General features: G+C 40.2%; 1 pseudogene; it reads left to right on the forward strand.

Moving 5' to 3' along the window:
* Positions 1 to 9,665: 9,665 nt before the first annotated feature.
* LOC137085210 (P2Y purinoceptor 14-like) lies at positions 9,666 to 12,041 on the forward strand (annotated as a pseudogene).
* Positions 12,042 to 14,571: the final 2,530 nt, after the last annotated feature.

Consider the following 14,571-nt stretch of genomic DNA (forward strand, 5'->3'; position numbering starts at 1 on the left):
AAAGTGATTATTCTTTGTTCTTCAATATGTTACGCGTGTCGGATGCAGCAGAGAAGGAGATCCAAGACTTCCAAACAAAATGGGCTTTATTCAAATCAGACTCAGAACCGAACATCAAACACCATAAAGGCGGGCGTACACTGTGCGAATTCGGACACTCGGAAGGTCGTGAGATATTGCAGACGCTACGAGTCATTTAATTTGATCATCGCATCAAATCAGCTGGTACACGGCACGACTGTTGCACCGCGAGCCGGCCGCGATCACACGAGTTTTCATGTAACAGACACCGGAGCTTTCAATGTTGCTGCTATAGCTTTAGATACAAAAAATAAAGAAAAAAGATGTGAAAATGATTTGTTGGAAAGCAGAGAACAGCCATTCCTTTTAACCGAAACAACCAGAGGGAGAGAGAAGAGTGCACGTGAGAGAGAGAAAGTGTGTGTGTGTGTGTGTGTGTGTGAACGCAGTATGTGGCAGCCACTGAGCTAATAATAGTCATATAGATTGAGCGTATGTCTCGTGCTTGTGCATGATTTGGCAATAGGGGACAGCTGGTAAAAATCGGGCCGACTCCCCGAACTTTTTAAACATGTTTAAAAATGATCGTAAGGTCGGGAGGTGCTCTTAACGTGCTCGGCTCGTCTCGTATTTCCTCTCACACGGTGCGAGCCGCGACCATACGAGCATCCACGATGTCCACGCGATTTCTCCCGAGAAAAAAAAATCGTCTGCGAGTTTGTACGACAGCAAAAATCGCACCGTGTACGCCCGCCTTAAACTTAACTTCAGAACAGACAAGGAAGGAATGAACATGAGGGAACTAAATACACACTGAAGACTGACTAAACGAGGGGAACAGGTGATACAGATGACAGAACTCAACACAGCTGGAAGGAACTAAACTGATGAGGGTAACCATGGGAACGGAAAAGTGGCGGGAAACAGAACAAAGGAACATGTGACAACTCAAGCCAGGAAGTGCAGGGGCAAAAACACAACAGAAACAGACCAGACATGTAATACTCCAGGAATTCCTCCACATACCACTCCAGCAGGCGACCGCCCTGCTTGAAGCCCAACAGGCGATCCTCCGCTGATGGGCATGCTGGGGACTCGGGAGACAGCGGGACTAGGAAGGTGCCCATCCTTGTTCTGGAAGTCATGGCGGTTAGGTCCGGTCTTCTGTTACAGGTGTCAGATGCAGCAGAGAAGAGGAGATCCAAGACTTCCAAACAAAATGGGCATTATTCAAATCAGACTCAGAACGGAACATCAAACACCATAAACTTAACTTCAGAAAAAGTGTTACTTTCATCCCTGGGGCCCTGTTCTTCGTACCTCGCTTAATACATCTGAGATGATTTGACAGATCCCAGATCTTTTAATCATGATAATATATCTCGGGCTAATTTGGTTCTTCAAACTAATTTAATTGAATCCCTACATGCAAACCGAAGCATTGAGAACTTTGTAAGTGTACAAACAGTTTAATAAGAAGATACTTTATAAAGAAGGTACATTACACGTTTACAGACAGCAGCCATCTTGGAAAACAGTCTCGACAAATCGATCCACGAACGCTGTGCTAAGAGATGAACTGTTACTGTGAATCTCATATGATCCATTGTTTCCAGAAGAAAACACTGAACGCAACAGAGAAAATAAATAAATAAATAAATAAAAATAAAAATGTCCATGTAGGTAGATTTCACAAACTTAATTCCTATCGATCAGCTCACTTAGCACAGCGCTCAAGGATCGATTCGTCGACACTGTTTTCCAAGATGGCTGCTGTCTGTGAACGCGTAATGTACTGTCTTTATAAAGTATCTTCTTATTAAACTGTTTGTACTCTTACAAAGTTCTCAATGCTTCGGTTTGCATGTAGGGACCCTCATTATGCTGCCGTGTTAGTGTGAGGCTATTTTGAGCCTTGTTAGTGGTATTAACTAGCGATTTAATTTCACTACCCTGTGCCCCATAGACTAGTGTTATAAGCTAATCTGTTTTTAGAGATAAAACTCTTTACATTCGATTTTCATGAAAACGCATCCCAGAGAACGATCTACTCGCTAACCATCTGTTAATTACCCCTAGGTTCATTTCTCACCGGAGTTGTCCTTTAATGCACGACGAAGATTAACTGCACGATGTGTGTAAACCTCCAATACAACTATAAAGTAATTATTCCATCACAATTCACAAATAAATCTCTCAATCAAGTGACTGTGTCTACTGTATTATATGCAAGTTTTACACAACATTAAAATATTATTCTCATGTAATAAAAATGACAATGAGTTTAATGTCTCGGGGAATAATTAACTCAAAAGGGATTCGATATTCAATATTCATGAATTTATGAATATAATTTGCTAGTCGTTCATTACGTATTTAAATTTTCCGATAAGGAAAAATGTTTAATTAAATACAAGTAACCCTTTACGGAATTGCTTGAAATGATCTTACTAAGTTTGTCCTGCAAATTAGTTATAGACTTTCAAATCAATTCTCAATAAGGGATTACTGCTTTACGAGCGCATAAGAAACATTAACTTTACTGATTAGGACAAATCAATATTTCTAATGTTCGTACAGTTTACTTTACTAAAATAGTAGCATAAGCAGTTTAGGTAACGTTAGGATCGTAAGTTTCATTGACTTCGTGTATGTGGAAGAGTAACAGATTCAATTCAAAAATGTCTTTTGGAAGTTTAATAAACACAGACTAAAAATAACACTACAATTCACACAGAAAGTACATACTAAATATGCATAAAGAGAGTAGAAATATAGATAGTAAACAAAAAGAATATAAACGAAATAAAAATAAACGAAAAGAATGAATAGACCAAAAATAGAGAGAGAGAGAGAGAGAGAGAGAGAGAGAGAGAGAGAGAGAGAGAGAGAGAGCGTTCACTTCAGTTCGTTACACAGAGCCCTCACAGAGTTAATTCGTCCCAAACGGGGTTAACACAACCTTTTTAACAGCAGTTTGGATTGTAGAAATAAGAATACTTGCTTTGGTTTTGGCTTCTCGCGTGTGTGCGTGTAATCAAAATGTGAGTTCAAATGTCCTGCGTGTCCGGCGGTTCTTTCCGAGGTCGGTGTGGAGCGGCGGGTCTGGAAGTGTGCTGAATTCAACTCTCTGAAGAATGCCCTCGGGGGCTGGAAAAGTTGGTGGCAGATGGCCCTGCGGCGTTTGATGCGATGCGATGCAAAAGCGGAAGGGTGAGGGTCACATTGGCATTTGTAGATCAGGTAGAGCGACGCCCATTTCCTGGATGGTCCAATCGATCAGAGAGTTTTCGGCGCGAAACAAAGTTCTTTGTTCAGCTTAGTCCCTCCTTTTGGTCCTTATCCGGGGAAGATATGCTCAATGCATTTTTCTTTACAACGCTGGTAATTTTGTAATAATGCATGTTCTGTAAATTCTTTTGCAAGATTCGGTACGATCACATTTTTCTGATTACAAGGATACCATGGATCATAAGTCTGAGATCTGGGAATACACAAATACAGGCTTTCCACTGTCTGTTGGCCTACACAGCTTGAGTTACATTTATATAATTTTCCTAATTATTTCAGACACATATAAAAACACTTTAAGCAAAAAAGCATACATTTAATACGTTTTTGGGGTGGCTTTTAATCATACATTCCTGATACTGGTGGGACTCTATGTGGGTGTGGGTGTCTAGATGTTTGTGAGGTGTCAGATATCGTGCAGGGCCATTTGGGGGCAATAAAAGTCACTACGGAGCCTGCTTGTTATCTCCCAAGGGAGATCAAAGAGTGGTCTTTCAGACATCGTGGTGCCCTTGTGGTCATTAATCGTATTAACATGATCTGATAACGCGCCTCAGAGAGGCGAGAGGCATCTGGCCGTTTGCCAGATGAACAGACACCGTCATTGTGGCTACACTCAAATAAACTTATTTTTATTATTTTAAATTATTTATTATTATTTATCTATATTTATTATTATTTTAAATTATTATTACCCCTGGTTCAGTAATGAAGTCTTGTAATAAAGTAGCAGTGGCTGGGACAGATTTTAAGTATCACCTCAAGATGCAATCTAATCCTGTTTACATGAAATAAGCTCCTGAGCAGGTTTAAGCTGACGGACCTGTTGCTATGACAGCAAGTCCAGGATGCGCTTCGAAGAATCAAACAATCCGAGATCAAACCAAATCATCACCAATCAAATCCAGCTGACTGAGTTAGCCACGTACGAAGAACAGGCCCCTGGTCTCCCCTCAAAAAACAAAACAAAACAAAAACATGACTGCAGCAATGCAGATTGCAGAGCTTGCCTGGGTAAATTTAAATTAATGCGTGTTATTCAAACAGTCGTTTACTGTGTTTACTGTACTAAACTTGTTATTGCTGTGTTTACTATAAGCTGTTTATAATGTGTTATACATTATTCAAATTACACCAGAAAATAGTCAAATAATCAACTCTTTCTGTAACCCAACAAGCATCAATATGCATTTGTATTTACAATTTTCCCTTTCATCTTTGTGTGAGCACACCAAAGCTGGACAAACAACAGGATCAAAGGCATATAAATGGATTTAAAGTAAGTTACATTTAATAAAGCAGCTAATCCATTTCTGCATACCTTATTAGTATTTACAATTATTATATATAACTGTATGTGTGTACTGATTTAATACTAATATGTGAAACTATATTGATATAGAAATCTATACTAATATAGAAACTGTGTTGTGTCTTGAAAATAAGTCTGTAACAATAATCTATATCTAATGTATAAAATAAATATTATAGTTATTGCTTGATAATAAATGAGTGCAATTAAATATCTGGATGGTAATTAAATTATGGACAAACGAACTGGGGCTTTTTTTCTTTAATTCTGTGTCAAATCAACAAAATATCAGAAACTTTCTCAGCTAAAAATTGTGATTTTGTTAATTACTTAAATTTTTCCCCCAAGAAAGACAAAAATGAATAGTGATATAAAGCCCAAATATTAAGTGCTTTTGATTAATGTTTACAGAGTAATCCACTATTTTGTAGGGGGGGGTCAGAATGACAATTTTTAGGAGGAGGGTGTTTTCTTTTAAAAATGGCAGTGTTGCTTTTGGTGGCTGTAGTGAAGCACACAATGATCGAGGACTAGGAAACTCATGAAACAGATAGCACAACCACGACATACACATACACAACTTTAAAAACTCATAACTCCAAAAGGAGAGTCAAATGTATCATTTGTTAGCAAACTTTTTATATTTTTAGAAAATATAAATGTTATTATATTTGGACAATCTAATGCTGAGAAACTGCTGGTAAAAGACTATTTGTTTTTATATATATTTTAAAATTTTACAAATATTTCTTATTTGACATGCAATAACTCACTCTACATTGCTCATACACAATTTTGTGGTGATAGCAGTGTTGGGCAAGCTAGCTGGAAAATGTAGTGAGCTAAGCTACCAGTTACTCTACATTAAATTAAGCTTCACTACACTGAAGCTAACCCCCTGGGAAATGTAGCAAGCAAAGCTACAGCAACTTTTAAAAAAAAAGTAGCTTAGATGTAGTAAGCTACTTTTTTTTTATTATTATATTGAAACAACTTCATTCATAGCAATGCTATCTCAGTGATCAATAAAAGTCAAGCATATAGACACACATTTTTTAAAGTAATTCATAAAACTGTCCGAAATCAATTCGGCAACAAAACCATGTGATCCATAATATTAACAAAACCAGGGGCCTATTGCACAAAACTAGGATAAGGGATTAAGCCGGGATATCTTGGTGATCTTGTAATTTTTATGCAAAATTTAGTACACAGCTGTCATGTAAACATACCCTGAAGGCAAACTGTATATATATTTTAGCGGATAAATTGAGCCAGGATCACCGAAATATCCTGGCTTAATCCCTTATCCTAGTATTGTGCAATAGGCCCCTGGTGTCGAGAGTGCGTGTGTGTTTGTTCATCTGTATGTGTATGATATGCATACACAACTGTGTGTTTGCATTTATGCTCGATTTAGACTTGGGCACTTTTGCAGGACAAACTGTAAGTTAATTTACAACTAAACTTGTACAAAAAAAGTCCAGTCCAGAAAGTACAGTAGCAAAATAATTAAGACCTGCTCCAAACAGTACCAACATGTCAAAAAACAAAACATGTAGCCTGTGTGTGTGTGTGTGTGTGTGTGTGTGTGTGTGTGTGTGTGTGTGTGTGTGTGTGTGTGTGTGTGTGTGTGTGTGTGTGTGTGTGTGTGTGTGTGATCTATCTCCCACACACATTAAACAAGTTTCATTCATTCATATCAAGAGGTGGCCAGGCTGGACCCCAATACTTTTAACAAGAGGTGTTTATTCAAGAGACACAATAGATTTTAAAACTTTGGCAGTTTCTCTTTTGTCACCGCGCGGATGATGCGCGTGCAACAGCGAATTGAGCGCTAGGAAAAAAACGTCAACTAGAATTTGCACGCGCCTATCCGGTCTTTACGCGCTCACTGCCAAATGAGAACTTTGAAAGACTCGCGCGCGCATCTGTGCGCGTCTGCGCGAGGCAGAAAGGAACGTAGAAAGTGAAGTATATCCACGTTCTTATCACTTGTGTTTCCAATTTGAGCTTGATCCTCAGAAATGCTTGGGAAAATGTAACGTTAGCTTGTGTGGACGCTACCGCACTACTTGATCAACAGAAGAGCTTCGCTACTGAAAAGCTATTTCATTGAGAAAACAGTGACGCTACCACCACGCTACTGAAAAATGTAGTTAAGCTAGTACCGTCACTACTTGTAGCGACGCTACTGCCCAACACTGGGTGATAGCATAAAGTACTAAAAAGTTACAGAATTAGAAACAAAGTTAGCCTTTTTGTTCAATCCTATACTGTTTGCTTAAGGGGTTAAATAACAGGGGAAAGAGGTGTGATTAACAAATGGGAATCATGCAGGAAAATATGCAAATGGAAACAGAGCAAACAGAGAGAAAACTGAACCTAAACAGTAAAGAAACCAAACAGACACCAAGGGAATGACTGACAGAGATTAAGCCAATGAAGACCTATGCATAGATGGAGAGCACATGGGAGCAAACAACACTGATAGCTTAGGAGACCAGGACGTCGCAGGGATTAGTGCCCAAGGTGGAGCTAGGGTGCCAGAGGACTGATATGGAGCCAGTAGGGCTGAGGAACAAGGCAAAGCTGGAGGGAAGATACTCTGGAGATTCAGGAGACTTTAAGCAGGTTGGCTCTGGGATGATTGATGGCTCAGTCCCCTCCCTTACACTGAAACAAAAGAGAAACAAAAGAGAAAAAAAATAGTATGGGTAATCTTTCTCAATACTCCACTTTGATGGCTGCCAAGTTTCAGCTAAAGAAGCACACAACATCCACTTGGTGAAGCTTGCTCGCTTTCATTGGCTATAATTGGCTACATTTCAGGTGTTCTGTTGGCCTAGAAATTGAATCTTCCCGCAAGTGTCGTCTAGAACTCTCAATACCCTTCTGAGCTGTAATCGCCTAACTCTTGCCGGGCCAATCACATCGTGTATATAGTCGGTGGGCGGGGCCATAATGACGATGGCTGAGTTGCATTTGCGTGCTTCTAGTAAACACAGAAACTGGCGAACGGCGGTCTTTCAAATCAGCTTTAACCGCGACTCTGGAAGACTTGGAGTTAAGCTTTTCTCTGAGAAAAGAACAAAGAACGGCACTGAAGTCATTCTTAAAAAGGGAAGATGTGTTCAGAGTTTTGCTGACCGAATACGGCAAATGTTTAATCTATCAACAAGCTCTGTTTCACCTTCGTTGCTCTGGTTGGTGGTAGCGCTATCCTATCGCATGCAGAGGGAGTTTGAAAGACAATCGTTTATCCCGCCCCTCGGATTGAGCCCTATCAATGGTGAGTTTCCAGACCAAACATCTTGATGTGGGTCTGGCTTGTCAGGATTGTGTTCTATCACTTTTTACTACAAATAACAAAATAAATATACAAAAGTGTGACTCCCAAATAAACAATACCAGAGGTTAAATTTGGTTAAACATTCAGGCCTAGATTAACCTCATACATAAACAAGCACACAACAAGTGCTCACTTCGTACAACCAAGCGCTCTGTCTTAAATGCCTGCAGCTGCACTGTAGAGGCCTGCTTATGTCATAAAATAGATATCAGTGTGTGAATGTATCAAAAGGAGGCAAAGGAGTAAATAAACACAGGTGATTTATTTAACGGAGACACGAACACAGGTAGATAGTGGATGCAGGTGAGTTATAGAACACATCTACCTCTACTTCACTGTGGTCCATCAGCCCTCCGGATCAGCCTCAGTCAGTTGTCACTCTGCCTCCACCCTCGGCCTTCCCCTTCCACCGGCTTCTCCTTCACTTCGGCTTCCCCATTGTCCTTACTCCCACTCTTGTTGCCCTGGTCTGCCAAGCCCCTGTCTTCAACTCAAGTTCCGCGAGCCAGTATCAGGGCAGTGGATGTTGCCCTGGTACGTTGTCCTCTCTGCTCCACCTGATACTCTATGCACCCTGGTTCTGCATCTTTTAATCAGTTCCCGTGTTGTGCAAGGCTCTTCTGCCAAAGCTTGACCCTGGCTCCTTCAACCATCAATCACCAACACCACACCAACCTCTAAAGCCCCCTCCAACCCCCCTCAGTTGAACATTGAGCCTTTCTGAGGGGGAGGGGTGGTTTCTGTTTTGGGTTCTGGGTTCTAGCTAGCCTAGAAATCTAGACGCACCCTAGCAGCAAATCTAATTTGTCCCAAGGGTCGTCTAGCAACTCTCAATTCACTTCTGAGCTGTAAAAACCAAACTCTTGTCGGGCCAATCTCATCGTGTATAGAGTCGGTGGGCGGGGCTTAATATAATGACGACTGAGTTGTGCGTGCTTCTAGTAAACACAGAAACTGGCGAACAGCAGTCTTTCGAATCAGCTTTGACCGCGACTCTGGAAGACTTGGAGTTAAGCTTTTCTCTGAGAAAAGAACAAAGAACGGCACTGAAGTCATTCGTAAGAAGGGAAGATGTGTTCTGAGTTTTGCCGACCGGAAACGTTGAAAGTTTAATCTGTCAACGAGCTCTGCTTCACCTTCGTTTCTCTGGTCGGTTGTAGCGCCACCAATTGCGTGCACGGCGTGCAGAGGCATTGAAGAGTCATTCTGCTCAGCCGGTCTTGATTAGTTCCCTGTTTTTGCTTGTATTTAAACCCAGAGTTTTAATTCTATTCTGTTGTCTATTATTGCTTATGTTATAGTGGTTGCTTAATCTCTGGCGTTTCCCCAATGTATACTTCCTGATTTATTTGTCTTTGTGCTCTTTACTACAGCAATCATTTGTGACAGTTGTTTTGACAGGTATTAGATGGTTGGGTTAGACTAACATACTGTGGTATTTTTTCAAAGACAGTGTGAGTGAGACGTGTTCAAAAAAATAAATAATAATAATACAAATGTATGTTTTTCTTGCTTATCTAGATGGAGCCTCCATTGCCTACAACCATCTTCAAAACTTCTACTAATGATAGCATGAAACCAAATACAACTAATTCAACACAAGTTCGGTGTGAAGTCCCAGCTCATCCTGTGTTCTTATTTACATATTCACTTGTGTTTATTGTCAGTCTGGCGCTGAATTGCATCACGATGCGTGTGTATTTCTGCACTAATCAGCGTATACAGTCCAGCATCATGGTCTACATGAAAAACTTGGCTGCATCTGACTTCTTCCTTTGCCTTAGTTTATCTTTGCGCATTGGTTCCTATGCCAGCAGTTCAGAGATAATGCTTAATATTTCCTGCAGCTTTGGAGGAGCAGCCTTGTATATAAACATGTATGCAAGCATTTTCTTCATGGACATTATTGCTGTAAACAGGTATATTCCTTGTGCTTAATTTCATAATTTCTCAGAAATTTGCCATCTTTTCCAGGAACATCATAATTTGTAATGATGTAATGTTCTTGCTGCAAAGTTATTAATCAAGTGAGTTATAATTAGTCACATTGCAGTTACAGCTTAGGTGACTGGCTCAAAAAACAAAACAAAAAAGCCTGTAGTGGAGCTAAACTCTTGCTAATTGAGCAAAACATATTTTAAATTGCTGTCCTAAAAAGCATCCCAAGTCCTCACAATCCAAGTACACACTCAGGAATAGAAATGTACCGATCAACTGGCCAGGTACCGGAATCAGCCGTTTTTCTGCATGATCAACTATAGTCTGTCTTTCCAATTCTGAGCCAGTCAGTTTTGTTGCCAGTGGTGCAGGCGATAACGTCACAGCCATGCTCACACTCACAGACACATACACTTGGCTTGGAAGTTCTCCACTGTGAGTGAAGAAGACACAAAAAATTTGCAATGTGTAATACTTTTAAGGCCAAAGTAACCTGCTAGGTAACCACCGCGAAAATGTTCGTAACAACACACATTTGGATATTTGGTTTTATCAGTATAGTAAGTCATGGGGACTAAAATGGTTTCAGTTCCTGAGAATGAACCAGATAGGAGATCATTATTGTTATTAATTCAAAGCCTACAATAAAGTCTATTCAAGGGGTTTAAGTGTCGCATTTAAGCTATTTTAAAGGCTCCTTAGGTTTACATGCATCCAAGGTAAAAAAACAAATACTACTTTTCTTTGGTATAATATACATTTTTGCAACACCTATTTTCTCACACTGTCTGAGACAGTTTGATAAAGGATTCTGTTTCTCTAAACCCCTCCTTTTTTCGAGAGCCTGCATTGCTCTGATTGATCAGATGGCAGAGCTTTTTGTGATTGATTGGTCAGATGGCTTAGTCTGTTGTGATTGGTCTACTCTGCTCTGATTGGTCAGATGGCCCAGTCTATTGTAATATACCACTCACAGCATGTGACGGAAACAAAACTCCCATTACTATATCTGAATTTCAGCTCTGTATCTTCCTCAGCACTTGATACACAGTGATACAAATATCGGAAACAAGACATCGGTTTTACCATATCAAGAGTCATCATTCTTTGGAAGAGCAAGTGAAGAAGTGGATTTGCTTTTGCAGAAAATAGTGTCTTGTCATTTCAACAACACAAACACAAAAAATTCTTCCAGGCCTCCAACTAAAACTAGTTTTTAAGGGCAGGTCAAAGTAAACATTTTTTTTGCAGTCAGTAAAGACCTAGGCTGGCATAATGCTAATTTGTTACAAACTTATGAAGGTTTGTGCAGGAAATAAGACTGGGATTACGAACTACTTGTTACAGGCAGTTCAGAATCTATTCTTTCTTTTGGGAAAGTTATTTTGACCATAACTCAGATCTCACAAACAGATATATTGAATGAATGATAAGGAAATTATACAGTATTTGTACATGATTACATGTAAATTAATACAGTTAACTGTAAAGTGCTATTGATAGTGCTTGTTATACTTTTTTTCAGGTACCTGAAGATTGTCCGGCCACTGGAGACTTGTGCTCTGCAGACGGTTCGTACTGCCCACTACATTTCTGCAGCTACTTGGCTCTCCTCATTAATCACATCTTACATCTACTTGATCCTCTTTTTTCAGAACTCCTGGGGTCAAAAGCTTGATGAATTTACGTGCGAATCCTGGGTAAGTCTCCAGCTCAGTTTGGCCTACAAAATCATCCATTGTGTGACCATTTTGGTTTTTGTTTTTTTTGTCCTGGTATCTCTGATTCTTCTATACCTGAAGACTCTTCAAAAGCTAAGACAAGTTCAAATCTCTACACAGAACACAATCAGTAGTCAAAGATTCAGAAAGTCTAAGCACAACATGCTAGTGCTAATAGTTATTTTCTGCGTGTGCTTTGTTCCTTATCATCTGGTGATCCCCTATCATCATCAACTGCCTTTCGCATGACTGTTTAGCAGTTTATGTGTTCTACATCCTGAAGGAGATAACCATCCTGCTTGCAGCACTAAACGTATCCTTGGATTCACTTATTTATTTTTTGTTTTGCAGAAACAAATTTAACTTCAGAGCCCAATTTAATTTTGGGAGTTTCTATGCCTCCTGAATGAGGGCTAGATGGTGTATGTATTAATGTGCTTTGTGATGTACTTACCCTATTGTTTTGCCAGAAAACAGGTCTTGTTGCATTCATGAAAAGGGGGTATACAACAATGATAATAATGCAAGTAATTGTATAAAAGTCAGAATAAAACTAGACTTTATATGGTACAATCTTTCGCAGATCATAATGATATAAACGCATATTTTGCCACCATTTGTCAAGTAAAAGTATGTTTAATTGCTTCCATAAAAGTGTCACATGTCAGTCTGTTTCTGTTGGGTTTTTTGAGCTTGTCACATGTTCTTTTGTCTCTGTTTCCTGCCACTTGTTTGTCACCATGGTTTCCCTTGTTAGTCTAGTTTAGTTCTGCTGTGTCTAGTTAATTATCTTGTTTCTGTTTGCTATTTAAGTTCCTCTTGTGTAGTCACTCCTTGTTCCAGTCTTATGTCTGATTAGTGTTTGGTGTGCCGTTTAATGTTTCTTAAAATAAAAGCCTATCTCTTTGGAAGTCCTGGATCTCCTCATCTCTGCTGCACTACACACAACTGTGACAGAAGACTGGAACCCAATCTGCCAGAATTTCTCAAATACGATGGGCATCTTCCTTACCCCGATCTCTCCCGTGTCCCCAGCAAAAGCCCAGCTGTGTCCCGTGACCATGTCTCCTGGACTCCGCTCCGGACTTTCCAGATCCGGCCGCCCACGAGCCCTCCATTCCGGCCCTCAACGAGCCCTCCGCTCCGGCCCTCGACAAGCCCTCCACTCCGGCTCACAAGCTTTTCACTCGACCCCTCAATTTTGAAATAAATGTTTTTAAATTGAGGGGGGGCTACGTAACTGTGGGTGGGGTGCCCGACCCACCATGGCCCAGAGAGGCTCCCGACCCGCCATGGCCGCCTGAGTTGCCTGACCCACCATGGTCGCCTGACCCGCCATGGCTGCCCGAGTCGCCTGACCAGCCATGGCTGCCCACGGCTCCTTCCTGGAGGCTCCAGTCAGATCCCGATGCCCCAAGGACTTCAGGGTGCCGAGGACGCGCCTACTCGGAGGGGGGAGTAATGTCACGTCAATCTGCGCCACACACACCCGTGACAAAGTTTACAACCACTATTTTGTTTGAGTAGATTACATAGACCAACACAGCACAACCTAAATATTTTTCATGCCCAGGATTCGTGTTTACCTAATTTCTAGCGGCTCTTGTTTTGTGGTTTTACTCTGCCCTTCCTCCTGTTATGCATGGATATAAAGCTACTTTCAATAATCTAATGAGAAGTAATTTATACAATGTTCTAATCACTGTCATCATCTGCTTCCGTGTCTTGCACTTGGCTGTACATTTATGCATTTCCTATGTCCTGTGGCCATGTTGTAGTTTGTAGTTGCCCTTGTATTCTCTGGTTCTCTGTTGGTCAGTGTTTGGTGTTGAAGGTGTATGATGTTCCATGTTCTGTGTTTTTTTTAGTTTGTTTTGTTCCTGAGTCTTGTTTTGATTTTTTTTGTTATTAAATTTCTCCCTGCATTTGGATCCTGCATCTCTGTCTGCCGTCTGTTATTTCCCTGTTTTCCTGACAGAATGACCAACCCATCATGGATCCACCGGGGAGATTAACATGGTTTCATCCATAAGGGAGAGCTCAGCACAGTCTAATATCAGGTGCTTAGAGCGACCTGTCACTGTAGCATAGCCGCCCACTAATTGTTGCACCTACATTTGAAAACACTTGAAACAAAACCGTGAGAAGATGATCACATGAATTACGAACACGCAGAACAGTTCATGAGAAATATAAGGGGACACAGATCTATTTCCTTATATTTATTTCCATGCTGATTTTCATAAAACCAAAATTCAAACAATGCACTGTAGGCACTGACAAATACATATAAACAGGATGCTCTGTTGGTGGTATGCAGTTGTATGGAAATTGTTATGGTCACATAGCAAGTAAAAATGCAAAAAGATAAGTTCCAGTTAATTAAGTTTATTTATTAAGCACATTTAAAAACAGCAGTGAGGCTGATCAATGTGCTTTACAATACAACAAAATAAAAACATGGAGCAAAACATTAAAAAACTTCACAATGTATTAAAAGCCAAAGAAACTTTTTTTAATGGGTCATGACATAAGAAATAAAATTGTCCAAATTGATGTAATACATCCTGCAGGTTCTTTACCTTAAAACATCATTGTCATCGATAAAAAATAATGGCTGTGGAAAAACATCATCTTTGCGTGAGCTGCCAGAGGATCCTGATGTCAGAGACAAATGGATTTATTTGATTAATGGATTAAATGAACGTCGTAGTCACGTCAGTCCTGACTTGCATGTCTGTACCTTACATTTTACCAGCGACTGTTCTGAGAACAAGTCAAAATATACCGGCTATTCCCAAAACCTTTTGTGCAAAGATCAGGCTGTGCCAACAGTTCTGTGTGTTTGAATGCAGTGTGTATTCTTTGGGCATCTGTAGTAGTGACCATGTGATGCGAGAGGGGAGAAGTTGGGTGTGTATTAAAAATGCTGGCAT

Source organism: Pseudorasbora parva, chromosome 8, assembly GCF_024679245.1.
Source record: "Pseudorasbora parva isolate DD20220531a chromosome 8, ASM2467924v1, whole genome shotgun sequence".
In the NCBI taxonomy this organism is placed as follows: Eukaryota; Metazoa; Chordata; class Actinopteri; order Cypriniformes; family Gobionidae; genus Pseudorasbora; species Pseudorasbora parva.